The following is an 18,974-nucleotide window of genomic DNA, read 5'->3' as shown; positions in this document are numbered from 1 at the left end:
GTTAGCCTAAGCTTTGAATAAGTGTTCTCTGCTTAATTCTGAAGCAGTTGGCTGGCAGTATGATTAACAGTGGTTTATTGTACGACTGAAGAAAGCAATATTGATTGCTGGTATAAAAGCGCCCTTAGTGATGCTTTCTGAATTGTTTAGTTTTCCTAAATGAAGTCATCTTTTAAAGAATTTTGCAACTGAAGGTCTTTTTTTTTTTTTTACTTACCCTATTGTTTTGTCTGTCTTCATGATTCTTATTCAGAATTTGTTTTTGAGATTGTCACACACAACAGCTAGAAAGTGTATTAAAGTTATTATTCAGGGTATTACTGTCACCAGATTTGGGCATCCTGAGTTTGGTTTTGTATTTTTTTTGGTGGATAATGTTTAGAAACTTCGGCTCTAATAGCTCAAAATTTTCAGCTAGCATTAGGATTGGCATTCATTTTTGGCATTTAATGTGGTAATAACTAAGTGGGCAGCAAACTGGCATTGCAGAATAAAAAGTCATTTACATGCTGCTTCTGTTGATCTTTCAACTTCTTTCTTCAGTCTGAAATTCTTGATGCTTGCTTTACTAGAAAGGCATATCAAGATGGCTACGTCAGTGGCACGTATAGAACATGTAAGCTGAGATAAGGCCTTGCTTGGTTGTTAGGTAGATTTATTGTTCAATTCCTACTTTTTTTTCAGTCTAAAATTATAGAATCATAGAATGGCTTGGGTTGGAAGGGACCTCAAGATTCATCAAGTTCCAACCCTCCAGCCAAATGGGAGATAAGGAATTACTTGAGTTCGAAGGAGAAAAGCAATGTTGTACTACCAAATTTGTCTATTAGACAAAGGAGATTTAAATTCAAATGGATGGTTAATTTTTTACATGAAGGGAAGGTGCTGACTGCAGTCTGTATTCTGTTGTTTTGTTTGTTTTCCTCTAACTACTTAGCTAGAAGAAACCTTACATATGTGGTTATAAGAAAATGGGTTTTTATTCTACCATCCATTCTGATCCCCATCTTTCAGTTTGTTCTTTCTGCAAAAAAAGCTGGAAAAGCTCAATTCTTGTTGCTCAGAATGTACAAATTGCTTCACATTTTGATCCAGAGATTATTGAACATAGCAGTATCTGGATCACTGAAGTTGTTTGTGTGTCTGATTAATGAAAATCCATGTGAGGAGGAAGATCAGAAAAAGGAAAAGTTGTTGATGCCAGCGTAGAGGCCGAAAGAGTAGTTCCTATCTGAAAACTACTGCACCCAGTCACATTACAGAAGCCTGCTAAAATATTTCAGATTTTTGCCCACAATTAAACTTTCAATTGTTTCTGTAAAAGCATTTTTTTTTTTTTAATATTCTACTTGAAATGAACCTCCACTCTTCCTTTCCCTACCAAACCAAGACTTAACACAAAGTTGGCTGTACTTGCAGTAGAAAGCATAGCGCTTCCAAAGAGGCAGCATCCTTGTGCTGATCTCACATGGCTGAAGTGTGCTGATGTCTTTTGTTGGTCAATAGCAAAGTCAGATCCTGGAGCACCAGTGTCCCCTCCAAACCCATTTATCTTCCTTTTTTGCCATATGTAGAAAATTTCTTAGCTTCTAACAAATAAAGTGCTTTCACCTCAGTATTTTTACTCAGAAAGCAGCGAGGCTGAGGTTATGTGATTACTTTCACCAGGACTTAATCAGTGCTGATGTGGAAAAATCAGATCCCTTCATCCTCCATCACTGTTCAGTTCAGCCAGCTCCTGATGCAGGCTGTGCTCCAATCAGCCCAAGAGAAGGTTTTGGGAAGCAGAAGGAGGGTTGGGGTGATGTTTTTTTCTTGTTGTTGTTGCCTTGTGGGTTTTATTCAGGATGTTTTGATTCTCTGTTTTTATTTTGTTTTTTAGTTGTCTATGTCAGATGTCAGTGCCTTTTAAGTAAACATCTATTTCAGTCCTTTTCACTTTTGAAATCCTTGGCAGAAATAGGCACTTACAGCACTTTTGAAGTGAAATCTGCATAGAATCACTGTGTTTAAAAAGGTCTCAGAAAATAGACGGAGATGGGAGAGCTTAAAATCAGAATGAGATGGCATCTATTAATGGTGATTGTCAAAGTTTCCATCAGTTTTGATCTCTCGGGGGAGCCAGCAGGGAGCTATGGGTGACCATTTTGAGGAGTAGTGATCCAAGTCCTGCCATAGTGTGGGCAAACAAGGTCATCTCTATTCTGTAATCTCAGCCCTCATTTGTCAGGTTATGGTTTTTGAGGTGTTCATTCTGCATCACTTAATTTACTGATAGAAAAGAAGATAAGTAAATGGTTTCAGGAGCATGGAATGTTACCAGCAGACTGCCTTTGCCAATAGTAATGTGAGCATGCAGTCAGTTGGCAAGATGAACATTTTGTCACAAATTGCGTAAAAGTTATTAAAAATCCACTTGACCTTACATATGTTTGGTAAGAGGCATTTTGTCAAATTGGGCTCTAGGGATTGTGTAATAACATATCAGAGAGTAGTGCCTAATGAGCGCATTGGTACATTTATCAGTCTGCTGCAGAATGTCAGCGATGTGTCTCAGAGTCTTCATGTAGTGCATGCATTTAGACCCAGATCTCTTTTCTACACAAAGGAGTGTGGTCATCAGAAAAGGCTCCTGTACAGAAGAAACCTGGTAACAGTTGAAACATCAGTAAGAATTAATACTGGCTGTCTTTCAGAGCATGAGAATAGGATGTGAATGCGTGGTGTGCATTAGGCAGAAATGCCCAAGTTGCCTTTTGGAGCTGTTTGCACCAATTGGGAGCTGCATACTGCTCCGGTCTGGTCAAACAAACCCAAAGGAGTCTTTCCTTGCTTAGTATGGACAAGTGACAGGGCTCTGCTCGTTCTAGCACTTGTACTAAATGCCTTTCCTGTGCTGCACTGTGATAACTGATTTAAAGTCAGTGCAGATACCCTGTTAGAGTAGTGTGCTCTGCAGGCTGAGCAGAGTGCATCCCTGCTGCTTGGCATGTAGTTTCTTCCTTCTGCACTAAATACTTTCAAAATTGAAAAAGAGAAGTGTTGTTTGTTTGTTTGTTACGGATATAAACAGGCTCAGCTAAGCTGATCACCACCGCGGTACTTACTCTGTTCTGAACAGGAGTGGGAAGGGAGGCATTCTAAAAATGGGAGGAACAGGATGTGGGGAGCATTAAATAAAATCATTTCTATGAACAACATTGTAGTGCATGGCCAAATACCTTTTCATTCAGTGATGTTAGAAGTACTGGTTTCCTCAGATCTCTCACAGAATATTTATTTATACATCTCAAAAATGATCTCTTCTATCACAGAATCATCATGGTTCAAGAAGACTTCCAGGATCATCCACTCTAGCTGTCCACCTACAACTAATACTTCCCCACTCAATCCTAGAATCATAGAATAGCCTGGGTTGAAAAGGACCTCAATGATCATCTAGTTCCAACCCCCCTGCTATGTGCAGGGTCACCAACCACCAGACCAGGCTGCCCAGAGCCACATCCAGCCTGGCCCTGAATGCCTCCAGGGATGGGGCATCCACAACCTCCTTGGGCAACCTGTTCCAGTGCATCACCACCCTCTGTGTGGAAAACTTCCTCCTAATATCTAATCTAAACCTCTCCTGTCTCAGTTTAAAACCATTCCCCCTTGTCCTATCACTATCCACCCTTGTAAACAACCATTCCCCTTCCTGTATATATGCTCCTTTCAATATTGGAAAGCTGCAGTGAGGTTTAAAAGGTCTAAATCACGTCTGTTAGAACAACATCTAAATGTTTCTTGAACACCTCCAGGGACAGTGCCTGACCACTCTTTAGGAGAAGAAATTTTTCCTAACATCCAACCTGAATCTCCCCTGGTGCAACTTGAAGCCATTCCTTCTCGTCCTATTGCTGTTACATGGGACAAGAGCCTGACCCCCACCTCACTACACCCTCCTTTCAGCAGCTGTGGAGTGTGATCAGGTCTCCCCTGAGCCTCCTCTTCTCCAGAATAATCCCAGTTCCCTCAGCTGCTCCCCATCAGACTTGTGTTCCATATCCCATGCAGATTCATTGCCCATCTCTGGACACACTCCAGGGCTTTGATGTTTTTCTTGTAGTGCAGGACCCAAAACTGAACGCGGTACTCAGGTTGCAGCCTCACTAGTGATGAGTACTGGGCAGTACTATTTTTTGATACAAGCCTGGATTCTGGAAGGATTGGCCTTCTTGGACTCCTGGGCACCCCCATATCCTTTTCTTCCATAGAGTCTTCTGGCCACTCTGCCTCAAGCCTGGGGTTGTGGCCAAAGTGCAGGACCTGGTACTTGGTCTTGTTGAATTTCATCCCATTGGCTTCAGCCCAGCTATCCAGCCTGTCCGGATCTCTCTGTAAGGTCTTGCTACCCTCAGACAGATGGACTCATCCTCCCAGCTTGGTGTCATGTGCAGACATAGCGAGGGTGTCCTCATCCAGACCATCAGTAAAGATACTGAACAGGACAGGCCCCAGTACCAACCCCTGGGGAACACCACATGTGACTGATTGCCCGCTGGATTTAACTCCATTCACCACTGCTCCCTGGACTGGTCATTTAGCCAGTTCTTTACCCAGCAGTGTTGCCAGCTTGTCCAGGAAAGCACTGTGGAAAACAGTGTAAAAGGCTTATACTTCCATCTATTTTAAACAGCATAAACTTAAAAAATGAAAATAATTTTATTCCTGAAATTCAGTCAGTAATGATTTTATTGTTCATGTTCACATTTTTCAGTTTATCTTCTCAACTAGAAGATCCTGATAGTGAAACTTCCACCCTAACTATTGAAAGACCCAGCTGTTAGCCCAGTAATTTTTTAACAAGGCATTTTGATAAGTTGAAATCGTTTCGGTATTCAATGGGAGGGGCAGATGGGTGGCATTACAGTAAAGTATTTACATGATTCTCTGCAGGAAATAACCTGTTCTTTGCATAAATTATTTCTCCCAATAATCATTATCATATTATGATCTCAGAACTAATTACAACTTTGGATGGGAAATATTTTAGCTGCTTTTGATTCTTCTTTGTTGCTTTTCACCTTCCTTTTTTTTTGAACCAAGTTCCATTTCTCATACAGGAAGGCAGTGTTTCCCCTCATACCCAGCAGTTCCTGCATCTTTTTCTCTTCTCCCTTGTTTTGTGTTGCAGAACACACGTGGGGCAGTTGCTGTTTGGAGCCCCACCCGCAGGGTTGCTATGCAGAGGAGCTCCTTGCGTAAGGAACCTGCGAGCCAGCAGCCAAGTTCTAGAGGAAACCACTTCCAACTGTTTGGAAGCAGAGCTTTCAAACAAGAGGGGGAGGGGGGGAAGTGGGGGAAAGAATGCAATGGTAATTTTGTCTTGAAATAACGAAACAAAGAAAATGTTTGCCTGAAGTATAAATGAAGAATAAGTAAATAAATAAAACCCGTAAATACCTGACAAAATGATGAGTGCTAACAGTGATATGATGTCATGAATTGCAAAGACTCGATTGCTTTTCTTCCTTTCTGAGGTTTGTGGATGTGACTCCAGTTGGGTTTACCTCAGGCTTCAGCCTCGTTGTGACCTCAAATGAACTGCACAGATTTTCTGGGATCACCTAAATGAAACCATGACTTCTTTTTTTGTTATTTTTCCAAATGATGATTGGATATTTTCACTTGGGGAGAAAGAAAAAAAACAAAAGCCACATTCAAAAGGTTTTATTTTCGTTCCTGGTCAATAGAAACACATATTTTGAGATCTTGAAAGCAGTCAGGAAATTGGCTAGCTTGCTTCATGTCCCCAAGTGGTACCCTAGCAGATGAGGATGACTGACACTTGGCTGTTAGGGTTTCCCAGCCCAAGGAGTCTCCTGGTGGCCCTGTACATGGCAGGGGGGTTGGAGTTTCATGATCCTTGAGGTCCCTTCCAACCCTGGCCATTCTGTGATTCTGTGATTCTGCTTTTGTTCTGTGCAAGAGATGTTGCTATTCCATGTCAAACTGCCTTCTCAATCCCTGCTAAGTGTTACAGTATTGATTACCGGAAGAAGGAGTGGGCATGTTAGCATTTGCAATTCAGTAGTAATGCTTTCTAATGAACGGTACTACAGACTGCCTTGACTAAAGCACAGGCATGTCAGCATGTTCTAGAGGCTGTTTTAATTAGCACCATTTTGATGCTGACAATCACAGAAACATTAGGAGAGCCCCAGGGTGGTTCTCCCACCCTGACCTCCTCTGAGGAGCAGCCCTCAGCACCCTGATGTGCCCCAGGGCCCCTTCCCCACCCCAGCCCCACTGCCTCCTCCTCCCTCTGCCGCCCCAATGCAGCGCACATCTGCCGCTGCGGAGCCTGAGCCGGCTTTGGGACGCAGCTGCAGGGCTTTCTGGGCTGAGGGCCTCCGCCACTGGAAATTGCACCATCTGGCCGCTCACCAGAAGGCAGTGTGCAAGGGTTATATTTAGATCACCTTGTCTTTGGCATCTGGACTTTATTTATCCGCTCGCTCCATGGGATGTGGCTTGAGTGCTGTCTTTTGTGGATGCTGTTCTCCATAACGTGTCTATTGTTAAGTTCTCGGTTCCATGAGAGCAGTTCTTTCTGCAGAGCTGTCGTTTGCATTGGTGGGAGCTGCACATGAGATGCTATTCAGTATTAGTGTTTGTTAGAAATATCAGACAAAGAGGGCTGGTAAACAAACAAACAAATATTTTGCCCATCTAGTTGGATAAATTCTGGCCATCTGCAGAGACGGGTAATGCATGGCACATCCAGCAACTCTAAGCATTATGATAGTAAATGACTTTATGCTGTGTGTTTCAAATTTTAACACCCCAATAGATTATTGTTTTTTATTATTTCAATTTTTATTCTTTCTCTGTGTGTTTTTGGATAAATGTCTCTGTGAAAAACGGGATAATTCTGAGAACACAAGGTAATGTGCTGCAGGAAGGCCAATAGAGGGTGCTGAAGGGATGCAGCTGCTACCTTCACTAGTTTACTTTTTGAAGAACAGCATGTATTTTGACAAACCTCCTTCTTTTGGGAGGTCTTATTTACAGCTGTAAACTCAGTGCTTTTTTTGTGTGTGTGTGAACTTAAGACTATAATTTTCAATACATTTTTGAATATTGTTTTATACTATAAGATTTATTTCAGAAATGACCAGCACTGGTATTTAAAAGAGAAAGAGTTGTGAGAGTTACAAATGAAAATACTGCTTTTTCAGGGCACAGAGTAAGTGCTAGTGATCCCTTTGACTTGACACATCCATCCAGGCTGGATGTGGCTCTGGGCAGCTTGGGGGTTGAAACTGGATGATCTCTGGGGTCCTTTTCAACCCAGGCCATTCTATGATTCCGTGACTTACACACGTTGTATTGCACATATGAGACTGATGTAACAAAGCACTGAGCTAAGAAAGTCATAGTTTCATGGTGAAAATACCTGTATGGGTGTAACAGATTTACCAAGAAAAGCATCAAGAAGGATGAGTAGAAAACAAACTTGTGCAACACATTGTATTTAACTTGCTATATCCATGCTGTACTCTATTTTGTGGTTTGCTCATTTTTCTGTTGAGCCCTGTCTGGGGTCTGGTTTTTGCACTGGTTGTGGAGAAGCTGTGCTCTCTATGTATGGGATTAACTAGCTGTATGTGTGCACATGGTTGTATCCTCTGGCTGGAGACTGCTTGGTTCAGCTTGCCTATATTCTGTGAAGTAAAATATGTCCATGAAAGTCAGGATGTTGTCAGCAGTTGTCTGAGAGTCTGTTATGAAAAGCACTCCCTTCCTTTCTTCCAGACCCTCCTTCTTCTCCTCCCAATAAGTGAAGAATAATGGCTTCAGGTTACAAACGTGGAAAGTGCAATTTACTACATGGATATGTAGAAACAGCTGATTGCTTTTAATGATAGGCACGGTCTTTTAATATGACACGGATGACAGATTAAATCCAGGGTTGCATTGATGATGATGATCCAAACGATACCATTCCATATTATTAGGATTTTGTTTGGTTGGCTTAAAACTCAATAACTTATTTTTGTCAAAAAATCTAACACATTTCTTACAGCATCTCACAGACGTGAATGAACTTCTCAGCAGGGAGATGAGGAACTGAAGTAGCTGCAGGGACCTGTCAGATCTAGTCTGTCAGTTTTTATTTTTCAAAACTAAAACTGCATGTAGGCATTGAGACCTTACCTTCAAAATGCAACTGGAGTGCAGCATACACAAAGATAGCTCAGTATGCAGACAGTTTGATGGTGCAGATCTGAGCCATCACTGTTCCATCTCAGTGACTTTTGAGTCAGATGCCACAGTTTGATACTTCTCTTAATGTTCAGGAAACTTGAATTCTTAAGTATAAATGTGGAACAAGAGAATTATCTGGACTTAAGGCATTGTTTCTTAAACTGTGGGTACAGCTACACTTGTGTTTTTATGGAAGATAGTTGCAGAGGGCTATCCAGAAGGGAAAAAGAGAAGTAAAAAGTGTTTAAGCCCTTCAATAATACATAGTGAAACTGTGAGGTGGTTTCTGCTGTTACAGGAGGGATGAGGAGAGGAGACAGGTTTGTAAAATGGCATCTAGCGAGGTAAGAAATGGGAGACAATATTCTGCTAATATTGAATCTTTTGATTAAGCACACAGTCAAATATTTCTGTTGGCTGAACAGGTTGGCGTCGTACTGTCGTATTTACTGCTGTGGATCTAGATAGTTAGATTGAGATTCAGGAGGCTGATATGACAGCATGGTGGTTGTCCTGGCAGGTTGTGGATCTCCATCCTTGGAGGTGCTTTGACAGATGTGGTTGGATGAGGGCCTGAGCAGCTGCAGCTAGTGGAGAACTAGCCCAGCGTGGAGTAAGAGGCTGTCAGACAGAACCAGTGGAACTTCATCCCATCTGTCCCATCCTATCAACCTGGGGATGGACTGATGTATGCAGATTGTTAGTTCACTCACACGTGCCATAGGCTTCTAGGGTATTTTCTTCAAAATACAAATACTTCAACAGTGAAGCTTTTTGGCTTCTATGCACTTGACTTTCCAAAGCAAGTAAGGTGCCTTACTCACATCACAAATTTAAGTAGTATTTAAACTATCTTTGTAGCAATGAAATTCAGGTTGGGTTTGCTAACCCAGCTCTGTGGGCTGAAACCTTTCCCTTTCCCTTTCCCTTTCCCTTTCCCTTTCCCTTTCCCTTTCCCTTTCCCTTTCCCTTTCCCTTTCCCTTTCCCTTTCCCTTTCCCTTTCCCTTTCCCTTTCCCTTTCCCTTTCCCTTTCCCTTTCCCTCTCCCTTTCCCTTTCCTTTTCCCTTTGCCTTGCCTTTCCCTTTCCCTTTCCATCACTGCCCTTTGTAACAGCAGTAAGTCTGAGAAGAACACGTTGGAAGAGATGTGTCTTAATAGAATGAGTGTGGTGCTTGGGGAAGGACAGTGGAGGCAACTTCATGCTCCTTTTTTACCACATCCAGAGACTCCAGGGCTTAACCTTGCAGTCCAAAGACAGTCTCTATGTGGGGATTTTGGGGAATGAGATTTCCACCAGTCCAAGTGGAGAAAAGTTATATTAGCTTCATGCTGCTTCCATGTAGCGTGAAAGCAAATGTACATGGCCTGTGTCAAGGAGTGGTTATGGGTGAATAACTTCTGTTCCTGATCCTGAAGCTGATATGAGACTGTATTAAAAGAGGAATCTATTTTTCCTGTTAGGCTATAAATGCAAGGTCCCCACTGGATACCTATAGTTGCACCAAATATAAACACCATCTGTTTGTTCTAATAGGGGCCTTCCAGTTATAGCCAAAGAGTAAAAGTAGATTCCTACTTTTAACATTTTTATTTTTCAGAGGCCCCAATCTGTTTACCTCTGTCAAAGGAAACAGAGTGTAACTCTGTTTCTCCTGTTACTGCTGGTTTCTGACCAGAAACCTACAAGAAAAAAGGATGTCTACTTCACATTGTCAGTGGTGAAGACGAGTTGTAAGATTAAGAATAGACAATAAAATTTTTCCACTTGTTTTATCTCTGTATACAACAGGATGGAGGAAAGTATGCAGTAATCCTTTTAACAGTGTGTATTATGAAATGTTTAGTAGATAAATACAATTTTTAAGGTTATATTTTAAGACTTGGCTTTTGTTTAATCTGAACTGGAAGCAGTAATATGTCCTGTTGTCCAGGTGACTGGAGTTTAAAATCACTGGTTTTTTTTCCTAGGTAGTTGTGATGGTGCATGATGCAAAGCAGTGATCTTCAGGAAGCAAGCAAGATATCAGCCATACTGCTTTCAATTAACCCATCTCATCCTGAACTAGGAAACTATGAAAATTACATTGAAAAGTTAAAACACTAAGAGGGATCACTACTGGAAACTGTTGCTTTGGGGAAAGGTAAGACTCTAAGTATCGAGCCTTCCTGAATGTACAAGAGATTTGGTTACCAAGGATGAATATTATAGTAAAGTCTATTGCTTTATGAATGCATTTCTTTATTAAGTAAAAGTGACAACTACTATCCATTTTTAAGTCAATGTTTTAAAAAATATATATGTACAGGCAAAAAATATAAAACATTAGGCATATTAAGATTTGGAAACTTATAAATATATTTCTTACTGAAAAGCATTGCATGCATGATTTTAACTATTTGGCAATGACAGGTTTGGGTGATTATTCTTATGACCTTTAAATACAAACTACAAAACTATATTAAGACTCATTAAGACTATCCCATGTAACGTGAGATTATGCAAAATACCTTATTGCAAGTATTTATGAATTCTTCTTCGTAACATCAGTGAATGTTGGCAGACCATGACCAGGAGCTGAAGAAACTTGTGTTTTTTAATTAATCTGATACAATGCAAATGTTTAGCTAAAGCCTACCTAGCACTGAAATTCCTTACAGAAAACAGTTGGATGTATTTGGTTTTGTAAATGCTGTTACTACTGGAAATAGATGAAATAAGCATTTTGCACACAGCCTTAGTCATATCTGAAATAACTGCAATGCTACTGTGCATTTATATCTCAAGGAAAAGTAGAGAGCAATATGAGAAGAAATTCATCAGCTTCCTTTCCTTAAAAAAAAACATTTTTTCCTACTAAAAAGGTTAGATAGGTTTTAACTTGTCATTATTAAACTCTACTTAGTCCTTCTGTCATACAAAAAACAAGATTTATTGGAGTCAGTTAATTTGCCCTGTAGTTAACACAGTAAATCACATTGTTAGCAGTATATCTCTTGAAGTACTGGCTTCCTTAATGCTCCCAATTCTCTTCCACTGAAGAGAGAATTATTTTCTTTTGCTGTCAAAGAGCAGTAGTATAAAGGCTCTTGGCAGGGCCACAGGCTTCTCAGTCTGAGTAGTTATTTTTATGTTCTTTGCCGATTGCTTAAATGCAGATTTTTCAGTTTTGGTTTTTCTGGATTTTTAGATGATAGTTTTAAGTACACTGGGACAACTGTAATATCATTTATTATTCAGTATAGTCTCTTTTTGTGTGCAAGACAGTGTGGATAAAAAGGAGCAGAAGGATATATTTGTGCTTTGGAGTACAGAGATCTGAACATTTGTGATATTTGTTCTAGTCCTCCATGGGCATTATGAAGATGGGAATTTTCCTTGCCTACATATGAGATGTTCTGTGCAGGAGCCTGCATATCTGCATGCTGGCAAGAGATGGACTGAATGTGTAGGTTCCGTGTGACTCGTGGTCGGGCTCTAAGTCACATTTCATTAGCAGCAATCTGTGTGTTTTCAACCTGGTGTGCATTGTAATGTGCTGAAATCCACGTGTCAGTCACTGGAGATCATGAAGGAAATGCCTAAACCATAAAAATAAGTCACAAGAGGAACCAGTGTTCTATTCACAAGATTGGGCATGTATCGCTGTGCCATATGAGCCAGGATGAAAGGCATGACTCTGGTCTGAAAATGTACAACTCTATCTAATTACAGACTCTCCGCTGGGAAATGAGTCTCCTAAACTACCTTTTGACTGCAATTCTGGGACCAAATGTGTTCCAGTTAGGCAAACTCAAAAAGACTAGTTTTGATAATTTCTGGATTATTTTACCTGCCTTACTCTGTCTTGAAATGACTCATTGTTCTAATGCTTCTCCTTGACATAGCAGTTAAAGAAGATAAAACCTTACAGCAGTTAAACTAATAGATTCTGGGTGAAAACTGTATCTCATGGCAGCAGGCTTCCCACACCTATGAGTACAAATTTGACATATTTGCAGGTGTCTTGTAAATGTTGAATTCATAGTTGGTGTTAGGTAGAACATAGATCGGTTTGAGTTGGAAGGGACCTTTAAGATCACCTAGTTCCAACCCCCTGCTATAGGCAGGGACACCTTCCTCTAGACCAGGTTGCTCAAAGCCCCATCCAGCCTGGCCTTGAATGCTTCCAAGGAGGGGGCATCCACAACCTCACTGGGCAACCTGTTCCAGTGTCTCACCACCCTCACAGTAAAGAATTTCTTCCTACTATCTAGTCCAATGCATGAACAAGCACACCTATTCATGGGCCTTTGTTTCCTAAAAAGGAGGTGAGACCAACTGACAATATATGCTCTTGGGAAATCTGTATTTTATGATTTAGAGAAAACTCAGTGAGTGGAAGGAATTACTTAGTTCCATTTAACTAGAACAGTGTTTTTGTTTTTTAATTACACAGGTGGCACACGAGAAAAATTAGTAGTACTGAAGTCTGACAAATGCTGATGTTATCTTTCCAAATGTTCTTGCAGGTTTTAGGGAGTGACGTTGCTGGCATCAGCAAGTAAATGCTAGGGGTGATTTTACCTGTTGCTGCTCATAAACAAAATTACCTTATTTCCTCTTACCTATTTTAATGCTTCATTAGAAAATTCTGCTCTGTGATTTATTTGGTCTGATAGTATTTTTAAGAGTATAGTTGTCCAGGTTTAGATTGAACTCAATTCTGTGCCTTCAGCTTTTGGAAGAATGAAAAGGGTCTACTGAGACCCTCCAGGATATGTGACAAGCTATCTGGCAGTAATCCAGGAATGCAATTAAATGTACTTAATTATGTTCTTTGTTTACTTGGTTAAAATCATGCAAGGTAAAGACTTCACAGGACATACAAAGTCAACGTTTTTATTTTATTTTAATTTCTTAAGTTTGAGAAATTCTATCATTTCTTCACTCATTTAATTGTGAAAGCTCTTATTTTTTACTTAAGTTCTAGTCGTAAACATTGGTTTATTGAGTGTAAAATAAAAGTGCAGATCTTCTAGATTCAGGAAGTTGTTCTTAGTCTCTCTTTTTTGGAGAGACTTTAAATATGTTGCAGCCTGGCTGCATGGAGGAGCCCAGTTCTGTAATTACCAAAGTCTGAGTGTATATCCAAGGATTCTGGTACTTCAATATGCAGCTCAAAGGCTGGTGGATGACATATTTAAACAGGGCTGGACTGATGCAGGAAAATAAATGAAAGTTAGATGCCCAAAAATTGAGGTGAAACATGCATAGAGCAGAAGGGTTTTTGTTTTTACTTCTTTTTTTTTTTTTTTTTTTTTAATTAATTTTTTATTCTAAAGAAGAGCTAAAAAAAAAAGTTTGTTTTTTGCTATTTTTAGCATTTCCTGCCGGTTGCATAAAAATCACTGAACTCAAAAGGTCATACCACCACTGTTTAGTATCTTCCAAACAGTCATTTTAAACTAATGCAGAGAGCCAAATAAGGACTGACACTTGGAATTTGGGGGAGGCAATATAATTTTTTTTCTTAATTAAAAATACTAGTGTTCTGGGAAACAGATCAACATCATTTATCATGTTGAAGACAGCAGTGTTGATATTGACTTGAATAAGGTAAGTAATGTTTTTAGGGCTGATATTCATTATTTAATATTGCCTAATTATTCTTAATAACTTCTAGTTTTTCTTTACATGTTAAGGTACTGTAATAGTTGATGAAACAAGTTCTGTTGATGAAACAAGTTCTTCAGAATCTTTGTAGCTATAAATGTGTGGAAGCTGAGTTTTTAACTTCCTTGTTTTTTCTTGGGTTCCTTAAAAAGAGGAGGGGGAAAAAAGGAAAAAAAAAAAAATGGAGGGAGACATGCATCTGACATTAAAGAAAATATTTTTGTGTGTGTGCAGGAAAAGCATGTAAGGTATCACAAAATAGGCAACAATTCTTATTGCTACAGCAGATAATTTTTTAAAATAGCACAAGAGGAAGAACAAAATCGTAGTAAGTGTGCCCTTAATTCCAAAGTAAATATTTTACCAAATAGATTTTTGATAGAAAGAACACAATGTACAAGGAACAGGATGTGATACATACCGAGTTCAGCATTTTAAACACACTTTAAACTTCCTGGATTTTACCTTGCTTATATCCAGATAAAACTTAAATGGCTCAACTCAATGCTCTTTTGCTTGGCTTTAAGTGGTTAGCATTTTTCCTGTGTAGATGAGTGATCTAGGGGCCTTTTTAAAAAATAAGCAATTTTTTTATTTCACTAGTTCATCTTTAGAGTAGAATAAGGGAAAGACTTTCTCCTTTCCCACTATAGAGAAATGAGCTAAAAAGTCAGAAGATAAAGAAATACTACTTCTTTTCCTCAGTGCTGATGTGCTATTTTGAGATATATGCTGACCTACTTTCTGTGTTTCCAGAGAGAGAGTGAAAAAAATTTAGTGAAGGTTGCACAAAGGTTTGGATTTCTTTCACAGTAGATTTTTGTCCAACCATTTACGTAAACATGCACTGGGCCTTATGTTGGCTAATGTGGGTGTAGATCTATGCTAGCAAATCAAGATTGCCAGTTTGGTACAATTTCAACAATAACAGCAGTGGAGATCTAAATACCTGCCTTTTGAAGGTTTGATAGGAAGACTTCATTCTGTTAGTGCAGTTATCCAGTGTTTCATGAGATAGAAAGCTTTCCGTTCCTAATTTGGAATAAACTTGTTACCTATGTAAAAGCAGGCAGATTTACTTGAAAGATCACTTTATTGTAATTTTTCCTGTTTCTTAATCATTGTCTTAGAAAGTATACAATAGAACCCATTTGAGTCATTCACTTTATGCATCTCTTTATTGATTAGGCTGTCCATGATTGCCATTCCCACTTAAAACAGTGACTCATACAGCTCAGGAATTGTGTGAACAAATTATGAGAAAACAAATAATGAGAGATGAAGGCCTGGACCTGCCCTCTGCTCGTCTTTGTATATATCACACCTGTCCTAAGAAGACTGTTGATTTGTACAGCTGTAGTGCTATGGGGAGAGGCCTCAAAATACCATGAATGACAGGTCTTGTACTTCTGTAGCTGATGGGAATAAAATCTTCTGGAAAATTTTATGAGTTTGTTAAGCTAACTTGTGGATATGGCATATATATATATATTTCTAGGACAATAGATCTGTTACTTTTTTATTTATTTATTTACACTGTGCAACATAAAGACTATATACAGTATTTTGCAAACGTCTGGCTTACAAATCATTTTTATGTTGTATTTGAAGTAGGTTTTGTCTCTCTGTGAGAGTTATGTTAAGGAGTCTAGAGATTAAAAGCTTACAGTACCATTCTTCAGCATTTAGGTGATACAAGATTTTTCACTGAAGTACCTCTTCACAGTGTTGCTACTTACAAGTTGTCTGAAGTTAGTAGGGTATTAGTAAATAATGAAGAAGCTGAAGTACTATTATAGCATGAGAGTCAGGTGAATTCATAGAGTGGCTTGGATTGGAAGGGACATTAAAGCCCATCCAGCTTCAGACAGGGACACTTCCCAATAGACCAGGTTGCCCTGTGCCCCACCCAATCTGGCCTTGAACACTTGCAGGGATGGGGCATCCACAGCTTCTATGGGCAGCCTGTGTCAGTTCCTCACTACTCTTATTGTGAAGGATTTATTCATAATTTGTAATCGAAATCTACCCTGAAATGAGGTCTGCCCAGAGCTGCCTTTTCTCCAGACTGAACAGCCACAGCTCTCTCAGCCTGTCTTCACAGGAAAGGTGCTCCAGCCTTCTATTCATCCTCGTGGCCTCCTCTGGACCTACTCCAGCAGCTCCTTGCCTTGTGCTGAGTTCCTAGAGTAGAATGCAGTACAACAAGTGAAGCTTCGTGAGAGTGGAGCAGAGGGGGACAATCTGCTCCCTTGCCCTGCTAGCCACCCTTCTTTTGATGTAGCCCAGGACATGGTTGGCCTTCTGGGCTGCACACACATCCATCAGGACCCTCAAGTCCTTATCCTCAGAACTGGTCTCAGTGCACTCATCACACAGTCTATACTCATGTTTGGGATTGCAGGAGCTTGCCCTTGGCCCTGTTGAACTTCATGAGGTTTGCATAGATCCACATTTCCAGCCTGTCCAGGTCCCTCTGGATAGCATCCCTTCCTTCCAGGGTGTACTGCACCACATTCCTTGGTGTTGTTAGCAAACTTGCTGATATTACTAAAGGATTAAATAGCACTGGTCCCAGTACCAAGCTCTGAGGAATGCCACTTGTTAACAGTTTCCTCTGAACATGGAACCATTGACTCTGTCAGTGCGACTGTTCAGCCATTTCCTTATCCATCAGGTAGTCCATCTGTCAATTGTCTACTTAACTACTACAACAAAACAAGTTTTTAATGCTGCTACATGGAAAATAATAAGAGCACACATTGTAGGTTTTCAAATACAAAATTCTTTGATCTAGTAAAATGAAGGAAAGCCAAGGACCATTCTATATAGCTTGCTCAGCTTTGCTGGCAGTATGGTGCTGTAGCTTAGAAGCAATACTTGGATGTATAGAAATAAGATCCTAGAGGAAAAGTGAGAAAACTTTCTACCTCTGCAAATGATAGTGGTAGTGTAGGTATTAAAGTACTGGATACAGGGCTATGGGATTTCCATTCAACAATGAGATATAAATACAGACAAGAGGTGAAGGAAGCCTCTGAAATTTTACAAGGTCTGGATGAAAAAAATAATCTTTATACTGTGAGGCCTAAAGTGTTTAGTCGTTTAAATGTATAGAACAAAAGTTTGCAAGGTAAATTTATCATCAGATTTAAATGCTTTTCTTAAAGGACAATCTGAAAGCAAGGAATTTCAGTTTTCTAAATAAAAGGACAGCATATACTGCTAGGAGACTGAAGGTGAACTAGCTCTATCCAAAACCAAAATTCCTCACAGAAAGAGAATATAGACATTGAAAAAGATGAGTTGTAGGATCTCTGCGGTAGAATATTCCTGTCATTATTGGCTGGGGTTGTTGAGCCTGGAGAACACTTTGGGGAGACATCATTGCTCCATCATATATGAAAAGTCGTGGCTGTCAGGTGAGATCCTGGATGACTGGAGAAAGGGTCACGTCACTCCCATTTACAAAAAAGGGAGCAAGGAGGACCTTGGGGACTACAGGCCGGTGAGTCTCACCTCTGTGCCTGGGAAGATCATGGAACAGATCATCCTGGATGACATGCTTGATCACATGAGGAAATGGCGTGTGATCCGTGACAGCCAGCACGGCTTCACCAGAGGAAGGTCATGCTTGACGAATCTGGTGGCCTTTTATGATGGGAGTGACGGCATCAGTGGACAAGGGAAAGGCGACCGATGTCATTTACCTGGACTTGAGCAAGGCCTTTGACATGGTCCCCCACCACATCCTTCTCTCCAAACTGGAGGGATGTGGATTTGATGGGTGGACCACTCGATGGATAAGAAACTGGTTGAAAGGCCGCAGACAGAGGGTGGTCATCAATGGCTCCATGTCCAGGTGGGGGCTGGTAACAGGGGTCTTGGGACCGGTGCTCTTTAACATCTTTATCAATGACATCAATGACGGAATCGAGTGCACCCTCAGCAAGTTTGCTGACGACACCAAGCTGAGTGGTGTGGTCGACACGGTTGAAGGAAGGGATGCCATTCAGAGGGACCTCGAGAGGCTAGAAAGGTGGGCCCGGGTGAACCTGATGAGGTTCAACACGGCAAAGTGCAGAGTTTTGCACTTGGGCCGGAGGAATCCCAGGCATCCCTACAGACTGGAAGGAGCGGTCCTTGAGAGCAGCCCTGTGGAGAAGGACCTGGGGGTCTTGATAGATGAAAAACTTAACATGAGCCAGCAGTGTGCCCTTGTGTCTCGGAAGACAAATGGTATCCTGGGCTCCATCAGAAGAGGGGTGGCCAGCAGGGACAGGGAGGTGATTGTTCCCCTCTACTCTGCTCTTGTGAGGCCCCATCTGGAGTACTGCGTCCAAGTGTGAAACCCCCAGTACAAGAAAGACAGGGAGCTGTTGGAGAGGGCCCAGAAGAGGGCCACGAAGATGATCAGGGGACTGGAGCACCTCCCCTATGAAGAGAGGCTGAGGGAGCTGGGCTTGTTCAGCCTGGAGAAAAGAAGGCTGCAGGGTGACCTTACTGCAGCATTTCAGTACCTAAAGGGAGCCTACAGAGGAGAGGGGAATCAACTCTTTGAAAGGATAGATAACTGCAGGACGAGGGGAAATGGTTTGAAGTTGAGGGTGGGGAGATTTAGGTTGGATGTCAGGGGGAAGTTCTTTACAGAGAGAGTGGTGAGGTGCTGGAACAGGCTGCCCAGAGAGGTTGTGGATGCCCCATCCCTGGAGGTGTTCAAGGCCAGGTTGGATGGGGCCCTGGGCAGCCTGGTCTAGCATTAAATGTGGAGGTTGGTGGCCCTGCATGTGGCAGGGGGGTTGGAGATTCATGATCCTTGAGGTCCCTTCCAACCCTGGCAATTCTGTGATTCTGTGATTGCTGCCTTTCAATATTTAAAGGAGGGTTTTAAGAAAGATGGAGAAAGACTTTTTACAAAGACTTGTAATGGTAGAACAAGGGATAACAGTTTTAAACCAAAAGAGGGGAGATTGAGTTTAGGTATAAGGAAGAAATCCTTCATTCGGAGGATGGTGAAGGCACTGGAATTGAGAAACTGTGAATGGCCTGTCCTTGGAAGTGTCCAAGAAC

The 18,974-nt window shown here is 40.9% G+C and overlaps 1 protein-coding gene across 10 annotated transcripts in view; it reads left to right on the top strand.

Annotated features, from left to right (window-relative positions):
* The window catches only part of FRY (FRY microtubule binding protein), a 244,342-nt gene that overhangs the window by 22,895 nt on the left and 202,473 nt on the right, over positions 1-18,974 (top strand). For all 10 annotated transcript variants that reach the window (XM_090133321.1, XM_090133320.1, XM_090133318.1 and 7 more), the window contains one exon: positions 10,220-10,392. The gene's annotated coding sequence lies outside the window, so the exon portion shown is untranslated. The remainder of the gene's footprint in view (positions 1-10,219; positions 10,393-18,974) is intronic.

Source organism: Phasianus colchicus, chromosome 1, assembly GCF_987193195.1.
Source record: "Phasianus colchicus chromosome 1, bPhaCol1.hap1.1, whole genome shotgun sequence".
In the NCBI taxonomy this organism is placed as follows: domain Eukaryota; kingdom Metazoa; phylum Chordata; class Aves; order Galliformes; family Phasianidae; genus Phasianus; species Phasianus colchicus.
This window is presented reverse-complemented; position numbering and strand designations above follow the sequence as displayed.